This window comes from Rhinopithecus bieti, unplaced genomic scaffold (assembly GCF_001698545.2).
Source record: "Rhinopithecus bieti isolate Rb0 unplaced genomic scaffold, ASM169854v2 scaffold_7884, whole genome shotgun sequence".
NCBI classification, from domain to species: domain Eukaryota; kingdom Metazoa; phylum Chordata; class Mammalia; order Primates; family Cercopithecidae; genus Rhinopithecus; species Rhinopithecus bieti.
Window position 1 is genome coordinate 816,318 of NW_016806331.1, and position 19,845 is coordinate 836,162.

Consider the following 19,845-nt stretch of genomic DNA (forward strand, 5'->3'; position numbering starts at 1 on the left):
GCTGAAGAATCCAGGCCTCTACCTCTCTTGCTAGAATCTATTGCTCAGATTCTAAACAATAGAGGTGTGTGGGTTTGGCTCAACAACGCTAAAACATTTAGTAAAACTGGACAACAGCTAAAAGTGCCGAGAGCTTAATGTGCAAGATAGGTTGAATTTGCTAAAGGAGCAGCTTTTTGTGGCACTGGAGAAACTGGGCATGTTTTGGTGTCTGCCTGGGCTGCACGTCCTCATCCTGTAGGGTCCCTGTGTGTCTGGGTCTGGGCAGAGGCGGAGGCTTTGGCGGGCGCCCACCGTGGGCAGACACATCCACGCGGGGGAGGGGCAGCCTGGTCCTCACACATCCGGGCGCCCCGGCCTGTCGCCTGGAGACTGCAATTACGCACAGAAGATGCCAAATTGCTGCGTATTTCCAAACATTTGGAATCCTAATCCCTTCAGGAAGGAAGTTTTTCCCTGGATGCCACACCAAACCTAAATGGCAGAAACAGTTCCTGGGATTAGGTGCAGGTTGTAATGTAACGGGAAAGAACCCTGGAAAAGTGACCTGTGTTTCGATGTGAAAATTTAAAGGCTTCAGGCAAGATGCTTTGGTGATTTGGCCTCGGTCTCCTCAACACAGAATGAAAGGGATGAACCGAACAAGGCCTTTTAAGCTCGAGAGGGTCTGAGGAGAGAACACGCTATCTGTAAGTTTCACGTCGCCTGAAACTTAGAGGAGACACCTGTGCCACCGCACAAACGTTGCTAGGGAAATAGCAGACGGAATGCTTCCGAGTAGCCAGTCGGTGTGCACGCTCCCCCGCCCCACCACCAGAGGGCGGTGTGACTGGCAAATGAAGTGCAGAAGACGCATCTGCCGTGGAGGTTGCCGGGGACAGCGGCTGATGAGGCCTTCTCATGGGACAGGGTAAGCTCGAGACGCTCGGCTCCAGGTGATGTGTTCTCTTCCCTCTGAAGTGGAGCCTCACGTTCCAATGGGTAGGAGGAGGTCGAGTCATTAATGTAGACGTGCTGCCCTATCCCAATGGTGGGTTACAAGCACAGGGTCACCAAAATGGTAGGTGAGTCACCACCCTACTAGTCCATACTTGCTCCGTCTTCTCAGCTCAACACTCCGACGAGGGTAACGATTTCTATTGTTTCTATGGTGCAACCCAGTATTACACAGGAGAAGGGCGCTGGGAGGTGGTGTCTCCTCCAACTCAGAAGAGATGGAATCCTCAAAGCATGAGGCCAGGCAGGAGGGGCAGAGGGCCAGGGAGGAGGCATAGCATTGCATGTTCTGCATCTGTATCGGCCAGACAACGAATGAAAAACCTACAGAATGCACTGCATTCCATAGTGCTTTGGAGACCCTGTCTCCATGCTCTCCCACCTGAGTCTGCTGGAGCCAGAAGAATGCCTCTCAAGAGCTGAACAGGGCAGGGCTGAGCACTGCAACTGAAAAGCAGTTTTCAGGCGAGCAAAGGCTCAGACACTGCACCACTATTCCCCATTCCTGAGTTTCTCCAAACCTGCGCTGGACCATCGGGGGCAAATAAACATCAATGACCCCCAAATGCAAAGTCCTGGGATAGGACTAGAAGAGGATATTGAAGTTAGTAAGCATTAGGGAGAAACCAAAAATACACCAAAGCAAAGATGAGTATAAAATGGAAGGACAAAGATGAAAATAATTTGAAAAGTGTGCTTTACATGAGAAAAATATTTAATAATAAAGAGTCTGGATATTTAAGTCTGGGTAAATTATAGAAGATGGAGAAAGAGCGGGGATTGTTAAAGAAGAATGAGAAACTTGCAAAGCGACTTATTCTATATAGGGGGAATTTAAAAAGAGGGTTTTCTTTTGGTTCTTAAGTGTAGTTGTCAGCAACAATATCATTATAGACCAGTGACTTGTTCCACAGATAATTACTGAGCATCTACGATACACATAGCACTGTTCTGGCACCAACAACTTAGAAGACACAGAGTACAGAAAGCTGGAAATTAAAACAAGCAAAATGGCTAAGTGGTAATTTGTCAATTAGCCAATTTGCCCAAAAGACAAACGTCTTTTGGCAAAGGCAATTTATCCAAAGGCAAATTGGAAACTGGGCCAAATGATTTATTGTCATAACAGCATTATAGTTATAAATAGATATTTCACTCTTTCTAATCAAAATTCTGACAATCTCAGATTTGGTGAAAAAACAAACAAACAAAACAACAAAAACATCTCCAGGCAGCATGGGACGCAGCAAGAGCTTTGGAACCAGATAAATTTGGGTTCGAATCTCAGTTGGCCACTGATTAGCTGTGAGTCTTTCCCCTGCTGCTTAATTACCTGAGTCAAAAAATGGAGCTTGTCGCTGTGCCTTCGAGGATCGCAAACATCAGATGAACCAAATAGTGCCAAGCAAATCGATGCTCAACACCATATCAAGAAATAATATGAGGAAGAAGAGGAGGGATTGCTTAAAAGTAACTCTTAAAATGTATTAACATGTAAAAGGAAAAATTGAGGAGTGGGGAAAAGTTCTTCTAGTTGACACAAATAAAAGCAAAAATTTAAGAATTAATGTTTTAAAAGTATTTGAAAAGCATCAAGTGGAAAAAAGTTCGTGTTATAATAAAAGATAAAATTCATGAATATAAAAAAGTGCTAAACTTTGTTGACTGAATACTATGTGGCTTTAAAACGGTTAGAAATGTAAGGTGATGTAGAAACACAAATAGAACAGAAGATATCAAAATACCATGGGCTTTTCCCACACGAAGTGGATGAAAAACAACAAAAACTAACATAGTTTAATTTCAACAAAAAATAATATAGTTTAATTTCTCAGTGTCCCTCAGCAAGGACAACCGCTGAGTACACATCTATAGTTAAGCAAGTCGGATTTATCGCTCAGCGTAACAAAGGAGAATGTACGCTGCGGTGATCTGGGCTTGTGCTTGGTGATTTGGGGGAAGAGTTTAAGGAAGTGGGACTTTTCTCTGCAGAGACAGTTCTCTGATTGTGTAACCTAACAAATCTCATGTAGGGGAGGAAAGTCAGAGTGAGGCCGTGATGGGCAAGGAAGCAGCTGCCGTTCCTCTTAGATGGGAGAAGGGCACTTTTTGGTATTTTGCACCTGATATTGGTGTTGTCTCTGCTTAGATGAGACTCCAGAGTGGTGCTGTTTGCTGCCTCACTTTATCATGGTAATGAAAGGACTTGTCTGATGTATTAGTCCATTTTCACACTGCTGATAAAGACATACCTGAGACTGGGTAATTTATAAAGAGAAAGAGGTTTAATGGACTCACAGTTCCACGTGGCTGGGGAGGCCTCACAATCATGGCAGGAGGCGAAAGTCACGTCTTACGTGGCCGCAGCAAGAGAGAATGAGAACCCAGCGAAAGGGGTTTCCCTCTAAAACCATCAGATCTCATGAGACTGATTCACCACAACGAGAACAGTATGGGGGAAACCATCCCCGTGAGAACAGTATGGGGGAAACCATCCCCGTGATTCAATGATCTCCCACCAGGTCCCTCTCACAACATGTGGGAATTATGGCGCTACAGTTACAGATGAGATTTCGGTGGCAACACAGCCAAACCGTATCATTCTGATGTTATGTTCTGTAAGATTGCTCTTGCTCAACAAGGAACACCAGGGCTGGGCTGTGAGTGTCCAGCCTGCTGCCAGCGTCAGGGGCTCTTTTTTCTCTTTCTCAGACTCCTTCTCAGATTGGTAGCTTGAAATGTGCACTTTCAAAGACAGAATGCACCTTACTGGAAGCATCAGTGGATTGTCTGCAAAAATGATCTTATATTTGTCATTTTAAAAATCTCATTAGTTTTTTCACATGAATTTGTTAAGGATCTTTGCATTCATGTTCACGAAGGACGTTGGTCTGTACTTTTCTTGTCATGATTGTTTTTTGGTGTTGTTTCAGGATAATATTGACCTCATAAAATGAGTTGGGAAGTGTTCCTGTTTTTTTGCTTTCTGAAATAATTTGTGTAAGAGTGGTGGTATTTGCTCCCTGAATATTTGATAGGTTTCTAGTGAAATGATTAAGGCTGCTGTTTTCTTAGAGGGGAAGTCCTTAGTTATGAGCTCAAACTGTTCAAAGAGATATAGGACTATTCAGACATTTTATTTCTAATAATAATTAGCTAGCAAAATACTCTGGTATATAGTACACAGTAGTACTAAAACATATTTAGTACTAAGCTGTCAAAAGAAACCTGCTAATGAGATTATATATCTTGATGCAAAAACTATGGTGATACTAAAGGGAAGCACAGGGGAAAAAGAGATATGTTTAAGAATTAACAAGGCATAGCCCCAAATAAACACTGGATGTCAGGCCTACAAGAGAAGAATGTTTAGGCCGCCTGCCGAATTTCTGGCTTCTGTAAGTGTGCTCTTGGAGGTGTAGGCAGGAAGAGCAGCAGGCTCAAGGGACAGAGACGCAACTGTTGCATGGACTCATGGGATCTGAGATGCCTTTCTGGCATTCAGGTGGATAAGTTCCATCAGTAAGGGCTCCGTGGCAGCAGCTTGGAGGAAGATGGGGCAGGAGTCAGGTTAGGCATTTCCAGCAAAAAGAGGGCAGCTGGAGCCTGTGGTGTGAATGGACTCACCCAGGGGACGGACAGAGAGTTCACTCAGAAAGGACCAGAGAGGATCAGGAGCCAGGGGAGACTTAGAAGTATATGTTTTGGTGTATTATTTGCTTTTTAAGGTAGGTGTGTGTGTGAAGTGTATTCATGTACTTTGGCTTAAGGGGCTGGATAGGAAGGAGATTCAGAAGAGAGAGGTGATCACTGATTAAATGGGTTTTCAATGAGAGTTTCAGTAAATCCAAGGCTCTAAGGGTGAGTTTCTCCTTAGATAAGAGGACAGACACCTTATCCTCAACGAGAAGGGAAGGAGGAGGACAGAGTAGGAAAAGGCTCCACCATGGAGCTCTTGGGCATCTCTGCACAGGTGAGTCTCAGCCACAGTTGGACGCACGTCTTGGCAGAACATTCTGTGATCCTTCCTGGGATTCAGCAAACAGGGCAGTCTCTTGAGGGTCATCTCCAGGTCATTTTCCGCCCACTTTCCTGTCCTAGAGGAGGCTCCCTATCTTGTGAGGGGCTGCCACAAGACACTGTCTTATCCACTTCTCTGGTTCCAGTGAGAGGTGAAACTTTCCACATGCCCCTCTTAGGGCCCAGCTGCAGCTATAAAGGTGCTTGGTTGTATTTTAGAGTTAGAGATCCCAAGGCGGAACAACCCACTGCTCATGTCTGTCATCTGGTTTCTCCAATTTGGTGTCATGCTAGGGATGCAGAAAGCTGATATTATGATGATGTTGCTTATGCTGTTAGTGTAAGTGGTAAACAGTCTAAAACCATCTCCATATTGACCAAATCTATATGGTCTGAATGTAGGTTTCATGTTGAAGCATAATACCCAATGCGATGGTATTAGAAAGAACAGCCTTGGGTGGTGATTACCTGAGGAAGGCAGAACCCTCCTGAATGGCATTAGCGCCCTTATAAAACAGACCCCAGAGAGCTAGCTGGTCCCATCCACCCAGTAAGGACACAGCAAGATGGTGCTATCTGTGAGCCAGAAAGTGGGTCCTCACTAGGCACTGAATGCATCTTGACTTTGGACTTCCCAGGCTCCAGAACCATGAGAAATCAATTTTTGTTGTTTATAAATACTCAGCCTGTGGTATTTTGTTATGGTAGCCTGCATGGTCTAAGCCATGTGGCCACTCAATTTTGTGATGAGGTCAGTAGTGCTGCTGGGGATAGTGTAAGGCTTGACAGGAAGTGTGGGCAAGGGGGTGGAAAAGCTGGTGCTCATTCTGTCTGAGAAGTAGGCAAGGTGTTCTGGGGCAGTGGTGAAGAGAAAGTTCAGGAGATGGTGAATGTTTTGAGTGGTAAGTTTAATATTTTTTCAAATTATTTATTTGCTTTTTTTTTAAGAGTGCATGTCACTTTGTAGCCCATGCTGGAGAGCAGTGGCACCATCATAGCTCATTGTAACCTGAAACTCCTGAGCTCAAGCCATTCTCCTGCCTCAGCCTTCTGAGTAGCTGGAACCACTGGTGCACACCAGCACTTTTGGCTACTCTTTTCTTTTATTTCCTTTTCTTCTTTTCTTTTTTTTTTTCTTTTTTTGTAGAGATGGGAGTCTCACTACATTGCCCAGGCTGGTCTCAAATTCCTGGCCTCAAGTGATCCTCCTGCCTTGGCCTCCCAAAATGCTAGGATTACAGGCATGAGCCACTATGCCTGGCCTCGAATGGAACAGAGGTTAGAACAGACCGGCATCTCTGTGTGTGCCTGTGTCCTGTAGGAAAGACGCAAACTCTCTGGAGGCCTCACTCCCAAGGAAACATGAGCCTGGCCGGCTTCTGGATGTGGGGAAGCCTCGCGCAGAGAGCAGGGCTGCCCATCGCTGTATTAACCTCTTGTTCTGAAAGAAGTAATGGTCTCATTCTGGGATACCCCATATCCCTCATGAACCCAAATTGGGCCCTGCATAGCACAGACAGAATTGAGGAGGAACGTCTCAGTCCAGAGGGACCAAACTTCACCTAGAAATGAAGCAATACCTTTCTCAGAAGCTGTTCACTGAAAAAGTAGCGTGCCTTGGCTAATGGGAAGGGTGGGGTCCCAGAGATGAGGCCTCCAGAGGTTCTGGTGGGAGAATCACGTGGGATTTTGTGAAGCACAGTTCAAGAGCCATAGGTCTGCTGCAAACCTGCACTATGACTGTCTCGTGGAAGAGCAAACGAGGACACGGAGGCTCTGAGCAGGAAAGCAATATGCCCGGAAGCAGGCAGGCAGACGGGGGCAGGACCAATGCTGACAGCCGCTTTCCGAGCCCTGAACCAGTTCCTCCTCATCCGAATCAGGTTTGTTGGGGAAATGTCCCAAGTAGGTGGCAGGAGGGCACAGGGCCAGGTGAGACGCATGCAGAGCAAGGTGGGATGAGGGCACAGGGCCAGGTGAGACGCATGCAGAGCAAGGTGGGATGAGGGGCAGGACCAGGTGAGACGCATGCAGAGCAAGGTGGGATGAGGGGCAGGGCCGGGTGAGATGCATGCAGAGCAAGGTGGGATGAGGGGTCCCGGAGGACAGCACTTGGGTTGAGGTGGGAGAAAAAGGGAGCCTGTGCCAAGCTTTTCTTTCCCTTAACAAATGTTTACTGAGTATCTCCTCCATGTCGGTGTGACATTAGGTGCAAGGGACAAGGCAACAGGGACTGTTTCTGCCTGCGTGGCACATCGAGTCCCGTGGAGAGAGACTCCCAGCAGGGAGTAATGCTTTTGCATATAACAAGACTTACACGTGACTATAGATTCCACTTGCACCATGCTTTTCGTGGACTCATTTGTGCAGGGATGTGGATGTAATTGACATTCCATTTTACTAAGCACATCGTGTTATTCCATTCTCATGACAACACTCGGTTTATGGATGAGATATCTGGAGGTTGCATGGTTTATGTAACTTGCTGAGGGTGTCGCAGCTGGGAAAGACAAGAACCAGGGTTCCTACCCAGCTCTGTGGGAGTCAGAAACCCAGGCCCTTGGCACCTGCACAACGCCTCTGTGTCATTTCTCAGTGAGCTCTTGTTTTGTCTCTTCTCTACCCCTGTGCCCTCACACACTGTCATCTCCTGCCCTCCTTTGGAAGCATGAGGCTGGGGGTCACAGAGGGAAAGTGGCCCCTCTGGAGTGGTCCAGGTCTGTTCAGTGGATGGGAGGGGATTGGGCTGCAGAGCTCAGCCCGCCCAGGGGTGCACATCTGGGAGCCTGTCAACCACAGGATCCGCCCCTAGACCCAGCCGAGAGCATCGCCACAGGAGCCAGCCTTGGTCCGGGACATTCAGTCAGAACAACTCATTTATTTGGCAAATTCCACTCCCGAGGGTCTAGTTGGAAGTCATGTTAGGATTTGCTCATGGGTGCAGGGTATTTCTGGAACATTGAGTGCAGATGAAGAATGAAATTCCTCCCTGGAGGGCACCTAGGAGAACTTTCGGGCTTATTAAAATCGCAGCAGTGGGAAGATCACTTCACTTCACAAAAGCAAACAGCAAGGTCACTTAAAAATTGTTGCCTCTTTTCTCTCATGAAAATAAAAAAAAAAAAAAAGGAATGCTTGCTTGGAGCGGGGCCATCTTGATTTTCAGCCTGCCAGGCAAAGGGATGATCACATCATGGACAATTACCTGATTGTAATCCACGAATTCAGAGAAGTTTCTGGGTAAAATCACAGTGGGAAAATAGAGTTTTTGGATCTGTGTCTTCAGTACGATGCAGTTAGGTAGAGGGAGGCGCTCCTGGGCCTGTGCCTGCCTTGCAGCGCTGTTACTAAAGCTGGAGAGTTCAAACTCTGCCGCTCCGTGCAGATGTAAGTTTTCAATTAGGTTGCCCGGGTCCAAGATTAGTCAGAAACGCTGCAGTAAAACTTAATCCAATCATTTTGATTCTTCTCCAAACATGATTTATCTTATGATCATCAGTGCTTCGATGAAAGGGGAAACGCCAGTTCACTTTTTTTTCCCCTTGCTGTGATTCATGTGTCCATTATCCCAGAATCTGAGTCCTGTTTCAGTTTGGCAATAGCTTCCTTTGGCATTCTATTTTTGTGTGATCATTAGCATTCCTTTTTTCCTAAGCTTTCATAACATTCAAGTCAGCCTTTTATATCCTTCCCCAGAAGGGCTCGAGATCTTGTAAGCTCCCGCTGTAAGCAGGGCCTGCCTAACCTTAAATGTGAAACATGTTTTAGTGCTGAAGTCATGCCTCAAAAAGCAACGTGAACTTGGGAGGCTGTGGCTCGCAGAATTCAAAGTGCTCCGTGGAGAGGCTGCTGGGAAGGACAAAGAAATTGGGACCTGACTGAGGCCATGAGTCCGGACACATGCATGAGCTCCTCTCCTGTGCCAAGGAAGCCAGTGGGACAGAAGGTGTCACCCTGTCTTTAGGGCCAATCAGTCAGGTGCAGAGCTTGGAGTTCAAGTCCTGCCTCCATTGCTAATTAGCCAGGAGGTCATGAGCAAGCAGCCCCACCTGCAGTGCCTCAGTTTCCTCATCTCTCACACGAGTTTTCCTCATGGGTGGTTTTGAGACTCAAACGTCATAATGAGCATGAAATGCTGAATATCTGACCAGACAGGTTGGATACCTTCGACTTCCCCTTAGTGAGCACCTAGTATGTGCTAGTCCTGGAGGTGCAGGGATGGAAGGTGTGGTTGCTCCCTCCTGGGAGCTCCCAGTCTAACTCAGCAGTTACCAGTTGGAGCTATTCTGCCCCTAGGAGACATGGGACATCGTCGAGAGACATTTCTGGCTGTCGTGATTTGATGTCAGGGAGTTGCTGCTGGCATCTAGTGGGTAGAGACCAGGGATGCCACTAAACACCCTCTAATGCACAGGCCAGCCGTGCCCCCACAGCAAAGGATTATACAGGCCCAAGTGTCAACAGTGTTGAGATTGAGAAACCCTGGTCCAGCTACAAGGCTGCATGGGTGAACAGGCCATTGAAATTCAATATGACGAGGGTCTTAGTAACAGGATGAACTCAGAGGGCAGAGAGATCACCCCTTGTTTACTCTGTCTTAGTCATTGGGTCAAACTTAATATTACACCCATGCGGCTCCCAGTCCCTGCCCATTTTTTCAGGAGAGCTGAGGTGGTCCAAGCCCAGTTTAGCTCACAAGAGGGTTCCTTCCATGACCCCCATACCGCCATCTAAGAAAAATCTGCCAAAATGTGTGCAAAGTATAACAGCTGCTATGTGCCAGGCACCAAGCTAGCACTGCTCCCGCCCCCGCCCCCGCCCCTCCCAGTCAATAGCTAGGGCGTGGCCAGCCTGGAGCTCCTAGCCCCTGAAGCCTGAGCCTTGGCCGTGATCCCAGGCAATGTCTCCATAAAGACGCCTTAGGACCTCGCTGCCTAGGCACTTTTCTTACCCCAAGTCTTCCAGAACCGTGGATCAGGAAGAGGCACCTGGAGCCCTGAGGAAAGCTCCTGGGTTGCTGAGTTCTGGGAAAAATTCCTTCCCTCCTCAGTAGGGACCTCAGACAGAAGGAGACATGGATGGTGGCTCTGTTAGCTGAGGCTTAACACAACCTGCTCCTCCCTACATCACTGCTAGGACCCAGCTTCCTGCAACACAGCGGTTTCAGAGTGGGGTTTCCCAAAGGCGGTACCAGCATCACCTGGGGACCTGTTAAATATGCAAAATCTGAGACGCTAAGACCTACTGCATCAGAAGCCCTGGGAACAGGGCCCAGAAGCCTGTGCTGTGAAGAGCGCTGTGGGTGAGCCTGATGCGGGCTGGAGTGTGAGAACATGCCTGTGGAAGGCAAGCCCCCGTGGGCGGTCAGGTAAATCCTTTCACTGCTGACAGTGTTGGGCTGAATGACAGCCGGGTTCCCTGGGAGCCCTCTCAGTACAGCCTCTCCCACCTGCCTGGGAAATTCACCTTCAACTCCACGAAGCCTCAGCTTCCCTCTGCAAAAAGCACAGAATTTCTCTGAAGATAAACCATGTGGCAATCACGATCATAAAATTGTTTGGTTGGTGCAAAAACTGCGATTACTTTTGCACCAATCTAATAAATTCAGCCCGCTTAATCGAAGGCTCTAAGTTGAAGAAGTTTACTATAGTTCCTCTGTTTTGGTAAAAAAACAACATTGAATCAATGCAGGCAGCAAGTAGGCAACATTTAAAATGGACCCAGTGAGTCAAGACCTGGAGCGCTGAAAATGCCGGGACTGCATTGGAAATGTGCATAAAACTTAAAACAACAGAGATTAGAAAGATGCATTCTATCTCCACCTGGCAAGTTAAAAAAATAAAAAACAGTAACCGGAATGCTGGTCGTGGTATATCTTGAGTCTGCTGATAGTTACAGGAGTTTATTCATTTGTAAAAATTCATTGGGATGAATGAATGCACTTAAGATTATATATAAAGAATATAAATTGGCCAGGCATTGTGGCTCATGCCTGTAATCTCACCACTTTGAGAGGTTGAGGCTTGAGGATGACTTGAGCTCAGGAGTTCAAGACTAGCCTGGGCAACATAACAAGGCCCTGTCTCTACAAAAAATAAAAAAAAAAAAAAATTGCTGGGCTTGGTGGTGCGTGTCTGTAATCCCAGCTACTTAAAAGGCTGAAATGAGAGAATCCCTTGAGCAGAGGAGGTCGAGGCTGCAGTGAGCCGTGATTGCGCCACTGCACTCCACCCTGGGCAACAGAGCAAGACCCTTTCTCACAAAAAAGAATATGAATTATGTCTATATGTCTATAAACATTGAAAAAACTCTGTACTTTACCGTTTGTATGTTACACTTTAAAGTATTTCAAGTTGACAAAAAACAACAGATAAATGAATTTTTGATGAAAGAGCCAGGAGACTTTGAGACTTTCAGGAAGTAGCACAGGTACAATGCATGCTGGAAATGGAACGGGCGGGTGGAGAATGGCCTTAGGAAGCACCATGCAGTCTGCACCACTAGTGATGAGTTTATGAGTGTATGGTCAAGGCAGAACTAAGTATGGACTTGTGACATCCCTATTGACAATTCCAACATAGCCCTGAATTTGAGAAAGCCAGAAGGAAGTCGTCATGAGGACTTCTTGGGTGAAAAGGAGCACAGTAACCAGACTTCCACACTTTTATTTACAACTGGGCATTAAAGCCAATGCTTAGTCTCAGAAGGTTGTGGTGTGAATTAGAAGCCACTTGGGAGTTGAGCAAGACTGACTCAAACTCCGGTTCCAAGCGCTGGGACAATCTAATGCTGTCTTGGAAAGTCTATAACTTCCTCATAAAGTTTCTGGGTTTTTTTCCCTCCTTTTTAAAACTTCTTACAAAATGAATGGACATTATTTTTAGAACAGTTTTAGATTTACAGAAATACTGACCACAGCCTTTTCAGACTGGCTTCTTTCACTTTGCAATATGCAATTAAGGTCCCTCCCTGTCTTCACAGTTCTGTGGTTTTCTTCTTGTTGTTCAATAATATTCCATTGTATTGATGTACCCATTTGCTTGTACATCCACCTATTAAAGAACATCTTGGTTTCTTCCAGTTTTTGGCAATTATGAATAAAATTGCTATAAACATTTTCATGCAGGTCTTTATATGGATATACATTTTCAATTCAATTGGGTAAGTACCGATGAGCACAGTTGCTGGATTGTAGGATAAGACTATATTCTTTGTAAGAAATGGCCAACTGCCTTCCAAAGTGGCTGTACCATTCTGCATTCCTAACAATAATGAATGTGAATTCTTGTTGCCCTGAACCCTCATCAGCACTTGAAATTGTCAGATTTTTGAATTTTAGCTATTTTAACAGGTGAATAGTGGTGTCTCATTGTGTTAATCACAATTCCGTAGTGACAAATGGATACGAACATCTTTTTATATGCTAATTTACCATCTGTACATCTTATTTCATGAGATATCTGTTCAGGTCTTTTGCCCATTTCTAAATGGAGTTGTTTGTTTTCTTACATTTGAATTTTAGGAGTTCTTTCTATATTTTGTTCTTTATAAGTTATATATTTTGCAAATATTTTTCTTTCAGTTTGTGGCTTGTTTCTTCTCTCTTAATAGTGTCTTTAGCATAACAGAATTTTAAATTTTAGCGAAGCCTAAACTATTAATTTTCTATCATAGATTGTGCTTTTGGTGTTGTATCTAAAAACTCATTGCCAAACCCAAAGTCACCTAGATTTTTCTCCTATGTGATAGTCTAGAAATTTTATAGTTTTACATTTTATATTTAGCTATATGACCATTTTGAGTTAATTTTGTGAAAGACATAAAGTTTGTGTCTAGATTTTTTGTTTTGCATATGGATGTCAAAATTGTTCCAGTATCATTTTTGAATAGGATATGCTTTCTCTATTGAATTGCCTTTGCACTTTTGTCAAAGATAAGTTGACTATATTTGTGTGGGTCTATTCTATTTCATTGATCTATTTGTCTGTTCTTTCACCAATACCAATTGTCTTGATTACTATAGCTTTATAGTCAGTCTTGAAGTTGGGTAGTGTCAGTCTTCTGACTCTGTTCTTCTTCAGTATTATGTTGACTCTTCTGAGTGTTTTGAATTTTTGTGTAAGCTTTAATCACTTTATTAATATCCACAAAATAACTCACCGGGAATTTGATCAGGATTGCACTGAATACATAGGTCAAGTTGATAAGAATTGAGATCTTAACAATATTAAGACTTTCGATCCATAAATATGAAATATATCTTCATTGATTTAGAACTTCTTTTATTTCTTTTATCAGATTTTTTGTAGTTTTCCCCTTATAGGTCTTGTACATATTTTGTTAGATTTGTACTTAAGTATTTTTTTATACCCATATAAATTTTTTAATTTTAAATTTCAAATTCTAATTGTTCATTGTGGGTATATGGGAAAGCAGTTGATTTTTGCATATTAACTTTATATCCTGTGACCTTGTTATAATCATTTACTAGTTCCAGGGTTTTTGTTTTTGATTCTTTGGGATACGTTATTTACATAGACAATCACATCATCTGAGAATAAAGAGTTTTCCTTCTTCCTTCTCAATCTGTGTATCTTTTATTTCTGTTTCTTGTCTTATTGCATTAGCTAGGACTTTTGGTTAAAATGTTAAATATAAATAGTAGTAAGAGAAGACATCCTTGCCTCGATCGCAATTCTGGGGGAAGCATCCAGTTTCTAACCATTAAGTATCATACTAGCTGTTGGATTTCTGTAGGTGTTCTTTATCAAGTTGACAAAATTCCCTTACATTTCTAGTTTGCTAAGAGCTTTGATGGTGAATTGATGTTGGTTTTATCAATAGCTGTTTTTTTAATCAATTGATGATTATATAATCATTCTTCTTTAGCAGTTGATATGATGAATTACATTAAAACAACGTTTTTAACGTTGAACCTGCCTTGAATACGTGGAATAAATTCTACTTGATTGTGATATGTAATTCATGTTATGCACAGTTGGATGTGATTTGCTAAAATTTTATTGAGAATTTTTGTGCCTATGCATGGGAGATATTGATCTGTAGTTTATTGTAATTCTTTATTTTTGGTATTAGGGTAATGTTGGCTTTATAGAATAAATTAGAGAGCAATTTTTTTCTCTTCTATTTTCTGGAAGAGTTTGTAGAGAATTGGCAGTAGGTATTCCTTAAATGTTTGGTAGAATTCATCAGTGAAACCAGCTAGGTCTGGTGCTGTCTTTTCAGAAGACTGTTATTTATTCATTCATTTAAAAATATTTATACGCTTATTCAGATTATTTATTTCTTCTTGCGGGAATTTTGTTAGTTTGTGTCTTATAAAACTGCAAAACTCTGACAAAACACATTTCATCTCAATTATCAAATTTGTGGGCAAAGAGTTGTTCATAGTATTTATTCATTATCCTTTAATGTGTATGAGATCAGTGGGGATCATCTTCTTTTGTTTATGATATTAATAATACGTGTCTTCTCTCTTCTTTTTCTCGGTTAGCCTGACTAGAGGTTTATCAAATTTATTGGACTTCAAAGAACCAACTTTTGGTTTTGTTGATTTTCTTTATTGATTTCCTATTTTCAATTTTATTAATTTTTGCACTAATTTTTATTATTTCTTTTCTTCTCCTTACTTCGGAATTCATTTGTTCTTCTTTTCCTAACTTCCTAAGGGGGAAGCTTAGGCTACTTATTTTAGGTATTTCTTACTTTCTAATATGTCCATTAACTACTATCAAGTTTCTTGTGAGCACTGCTTTCCTTGCGTTCCCCACATCTTGATGAGTTATATTTTCATTTATTTCAAAATATTTCTCTTTGGACTTCTTGCTTGACTCATGTTATTTACTCATTTATTTGTTAGCTGACTTATTTATTTGTCAGCAAGATTGTTGTCTTTATCTTCAAAGTCCTTATAGATAATTATGGTTTGGTTTAACTGTCATCTCAGCAGTCCACTCCTGGGCTCTGAGGAAGCTTGCCTTCTTTTGGGCTACCTGCCCTTTCTTCTAGGCAAGGGATATTGTGGAATGGTTCCACCTCTTCTTTTAACTTCTTTCTTAGGCTTCTCTTAGACTGTATTTTGTCATATAGCAATGTGAGTTTTCTTATACATCTCTTGCTGTCATGTTAATGTTGTTCTTGATGTATTGAAAGGATTGTTTCTTGTAAGCATCTTGATATTCTTTGAGTAGGTAAGACATATCATCTGCAATGTTCTGACCCATGAGACACATATGTTGTTTGGAGGTGTGTTGTTTGATTTCCAAATATTCTGGGATTTTCCAGCTATTTTTTTTTTTTGTTATTGATTTCTAGTTTAACTCGCTTGTGACTGGAGAATGTACTTTGCAAGATTTCTATTTTTAAATATATGTTAAGGTGCGTTTTGGGGCCCAGACTGTGGTCTACCTGAGTAAATGTTCCATGTGAACTTGGGAGAAATGTCTATTCTGCTGTGGTTGAATGAAGTCTTCTATAAATGTCAATTAGGGCTGGGCACTGTGGCTCAAGCCTGTAATTCCAGCACTTTGGGAAGCCGAGGTGGGCAGATCACCCGAGGTCAGGAGTTTGAGACCAGCCTGGCCAACATGGTGAAACCCCATCTCTAATAAAAATACAAAACAATTAGCCAGGCATGGTGGCTCACACAGGTAATCCCAGCTACTGAGGAGGATCAAACAGCAGAATTGCTTGAACTCAGGAGGTGGAGGTTGCAGTGGGCCAAGATTGTGCCACCGCCCCCCAAGCAGTCGAAAAGAGAAGGGTATTTGAAAAAAAAAAAAAAAAAAAAAAAAAAGGTCAATTAGGTCCAGTTAATTAATTGTAGCTCAGTTCAACTATGTTTTTTACTGATTTTCTGTCTGCTGGATCTATCAATTACTGAAAGAGGGATGTTGCAATCTCCAGCTGTATTAGTGGATTTCTATGTTTTTCCCTACAATTCTATCAGCTTTGCCTCTTTCAGGAATGTTAGGAGAATGGATCCCTTTATCATTATGTAATGCCCTGATTTACCCATGTTAATTTTCCTTATTATGAAGTCTACTTTGTTTGAAATTATTATGGATACTATTGCTTTCTCTTCATTTATGTTAGCATGGTATACGTTTCTCCATCTATCCATTTATCTGTGTGTTTACATTTGAAGTGGCTTTCTTGCAGGCAACATATAGTTGGGTCTGGTTTCTTAATCTACTCTGACAACCTGTCTTTTAACTGATGTATTTAGATCACTCACATTAAGAGATATCATTGTTGATATAGCTGGATTAATATCTACCATGTTCATAATTATTTTCTATCAATTTAGATGTTCTTTGTTTCACTTTTTATCTTGCTCTCTTTTTTGCTTTCTCTGTTTTAATTGAGCATTTTGTGTAATTAAATGTTCTCTCCTCTCTTAGCATGTCCATTATATACTTAATTTTTTTTAGTGGTTGCCATGGAGTTTGCAACATATATTTATGATGGATCTAGTCCACTTCCAAATAACACTATATAGCTTTGTGGCAGTGTAGGTGTCTTATAACAGAATATTCTCAATTTCTCCCTCTTATCCCTTACACTATTTCTGTCATCTATTTCAATTACCTATGTTATAATCACAAACTACATTATTAATTATTACTTAGAGCAAACCATTACCTATTAGATCACTTAAAAATAGGAAAGAATAGGCAGTTTTATTTTATCTTCATTTATTCTTATCTAATACTTTTTTCATGTAGATCTGAATGTTTGGCCTATATGATTTTTCTTCTCCCTGAAGAATTTCTTTTAGGATTTTGTGGAGGGCAGGTCTGCAGACCTCTGTTTTTGTTTGCCTGAGAAAGCCTTTATTTCTCCTTCACGTTTTAAGGATAACTTCTCTGGACATAGAATTCCAGTTGGGTGGTTTCTTTCTTCCAAAGCTTTATTCTCCTCTTCTCTTACTTACATGGTTCTGAAGAGAAGTCTGATGCAGTTCTTCTGTTTGTTTCTTTATAGGTAACGTGTCTCTCTCTCTCTCTCTCTCCCTTTTTTAACCTCTGGCTTCCTGCAAGGTTTTCTCCTTGTCATTGGTTTTCTGCAGTTTGAGTGTGATATGCCTAGGTAGACATTTCTGGTATTTCTCCTGCTTTGTGTTCTCTGAGCTTCTTGGACATGTGGTTTTGTGTCTTTCATTAACTTTGAAACATCCTCAACCACGATGACTTCAAATCGATCTTTTGCTTTTTCCTGTCCTCCTGGGATTCTCATTCTGTGTTTGTTACACCTTTTGCAATTGCTTCACAGTTTTTGGATTGTTCTGTGCTTTTCAAAATTCCTTTTTCTCTCTGCATTTCAGTTTTGGAAGTTTCTATGGGCATTTCCTCAGCCTCACTGATTTCCTTCCTAAGTGCTCAGTCTGCGGGTGAGCCCAGCAGAGGCATTCCTCACTGCTGCTATGGTGCATTTGACTCCTACCATTTCCTTTTGGTTCTTTCTTAGAGTTTTCATTTCTCCGCTTACAGGGCTGACTTGTTCCTGTGTGTTGCCTACTTTTTCCATTAGAGCCCTTACCATTTCAATCATCCCTCTGTGAGAATTCCAAAGTCTGTTGTTCTGATGCTTTATTTGTCTTTTTAGACTCTTTTTTCTTGTCTTTTAGCATACCTTGGAGTTTGTGATGATATCTCTAGTTATAGGAATTGATGCAAACAGGCCCTACTGTGAGGTAATCTCACTAAGTTGGCTAGAAGCTAACTGATGCTGAATGTTTGCTGTAGCTTTCGATGCTATGAACACATGAACATGATACATATGTACATATACAAGTGTTCATGTGCACATATGTTTTCATTTTCCTTGGGTGTATACCTAGGAGTGGAATCTGTGGTAACTCTGTGTTGAGCCATTTGAGGAACTGCCAGACTGTTTCCTACAGTAGTTGCAGCATCTTACAATCCTACCTGCAATGGATAAGGTTGATTTTACTCTTCTCCCTTTATCCAGGTCTTAAGGTAGTAGGTCTTAAGGTAATAGGTAGTAAGGTAGTAAGACTCTTTTCCAGGGTCTTAAGGTTAAGTTGTTAATTCAGGGTCCATCCCTCCTCTTTCCTGGGTTGGATTCTTAGAAGTATGAAGAGAGGAAGATGCATGCAGACAAGGGACTTGGGCAAATCAGCAGGTGGGTGGCCAGGTTCTGGCATGCCTGTTGTTCTATTACTTAGTTCTCCCATGCCACTGACAGTGTTTGCCTTTCTCCTGGGATCTCACTGACACTTTACTAGGAGGTTGGAGTGGCGCTTTCAGATGCTTTCCTCTGCCTAGGCTGAAGGCAACCCTGCAGCAACCTGAGCTGCTCTAACCACACGTGGCCTTCCAGTGCTTGTCTTTCTCTGAACTCAAGGTGTTTTTCTTATTACACACTTTGTATTCTTTTCTTAGAGAACATGACCTGAGCTGCATGACATAAGAAGAAATAACAGGTGGGTGGGATGATCTCTGGAGTGGCGCCGACATAGTAACTAGATGCATTTAACAATGCCACAGCATTGTGGAGAGTAGGACTTCTTCCTGACTTATTTTCTTTACCCTTGTTATCATTGGCATTGAAAAATAGGAAGGACAGCTGAGTGCTGTATGTGTCTCCCCAAACCCTCTCCTTGTCAAGGGATATTTTCACAGGGCTCTTCCGTCACAGCAGGACTTCTCAGGATGTGGATCCTGCCGGAGTAAGCATCCTAAAATGGATCTCCACCTCGACATCCATCCCGGAGACTGGGAGCCCTGGTCTGCGGGCAGCAGGGCCCACTCCTGGCCCCATCTCCCATGGAGCCAAACCTGCTCAAGTGTCACTTGGCAGTCAGGGCTAGCTGAATATCAGACCCCTTGTTTTGAAATCCCTGCTGTTTTTGTTGGAGATTAACGGAAGGTGTCAGTTTCTTGGAGATAGCAGGGGTGATGTGGAGGACAGTTCAATAATCTTGAAAGGAATCATTGTTCAAAATCTAAGTGAGCAACAAAGGCCATTTCCCCCACTGCAGATCTATCTTCTTTTGCATATACATGGTTACCTGGATTGCCCATGAAAACGTCTAGAACAAATTAGGTGATGTTGGGCAGTGTGTGTTGTGGGAAAGTTACATTTGTAGTCTTACTAGCTGCATTAATCTGTTCTCATGCTGCTAATAAAGACATACTTAAGACTGGATAATTTATAAAAGAAAGAGGTTTAATTGACTTACACTTCAGCATGACTGGGGAGACCTTGGGCAACTTACAGTCATGGCAGAAGGGAAAGTAAACATGTCCTTTTTCACATGGTGGCAGGAAAGAGAAGTGCCAAGCAAAAGGGGGAAAAGCCCCTCATAAAACCATCAGATTGTGTGAGAACTCACTATCACGAGAACAGCAGCATGGGAGTAACCGCCCCTGGGATTCAATTATCTTCCACTAGGTCCCTCCCACGACATGTGGGGATTATGGGAACTACAATTCAAGATGAGATTTGGATGGGGACACAACCAAACAATATCAGTAGCCAATCCCAGCTAAGTTGTAGAGTGTGTTCTAGAGACAGCTCCCTCTGGAGCCTGGGAGAAGGTGCCTGTCTTTGTGATTCCCCCCTTGTTGTTTGATTAGACCAAGCACAGTGGGGTGGGGTTGGAGCTCAGGCTCTTGTAGATGAATTTTGAGTTTGCAGATTCTGAATTTTTATTCACTTTGATTCAAAGAGTGCACTTAAAGCCCCTGGGCCAGGGCAGGAGGTGGAGGAGGGCTTGCTAAAAGGCTTCTCATGTGGACAGGAGAACTTGCTACCCTCAGACCCTCTAGAAGGGCTGCTCCA

The 19,845-nt window shown here is 42.8% G+C and overlaps 1 long non-coding RNA gene across 2 annotated transcripts in view; it reads left to right on the forward strand.

Moving 5' to 3' along the window:
* The first annotated feature begins 674 nt into the window (after positions 1 to 674).
* LOC108531994 (uncharacterized) overlaps positions 675 to 19,845 on the forward strand; it is a 43,286-nt gene continuing 24,115 nt past the window's right edge. For both annotated transcript variants that reach the window (XR_001886329.1, XR_001886328.1), the window contains exon 1: positions 675 to 910. This is a non-coding gene — a long non-coding RNA (uncharacterized LOC108531994). The remainder of the gene's footprint in view (positions 911 to 19,845) is intronic.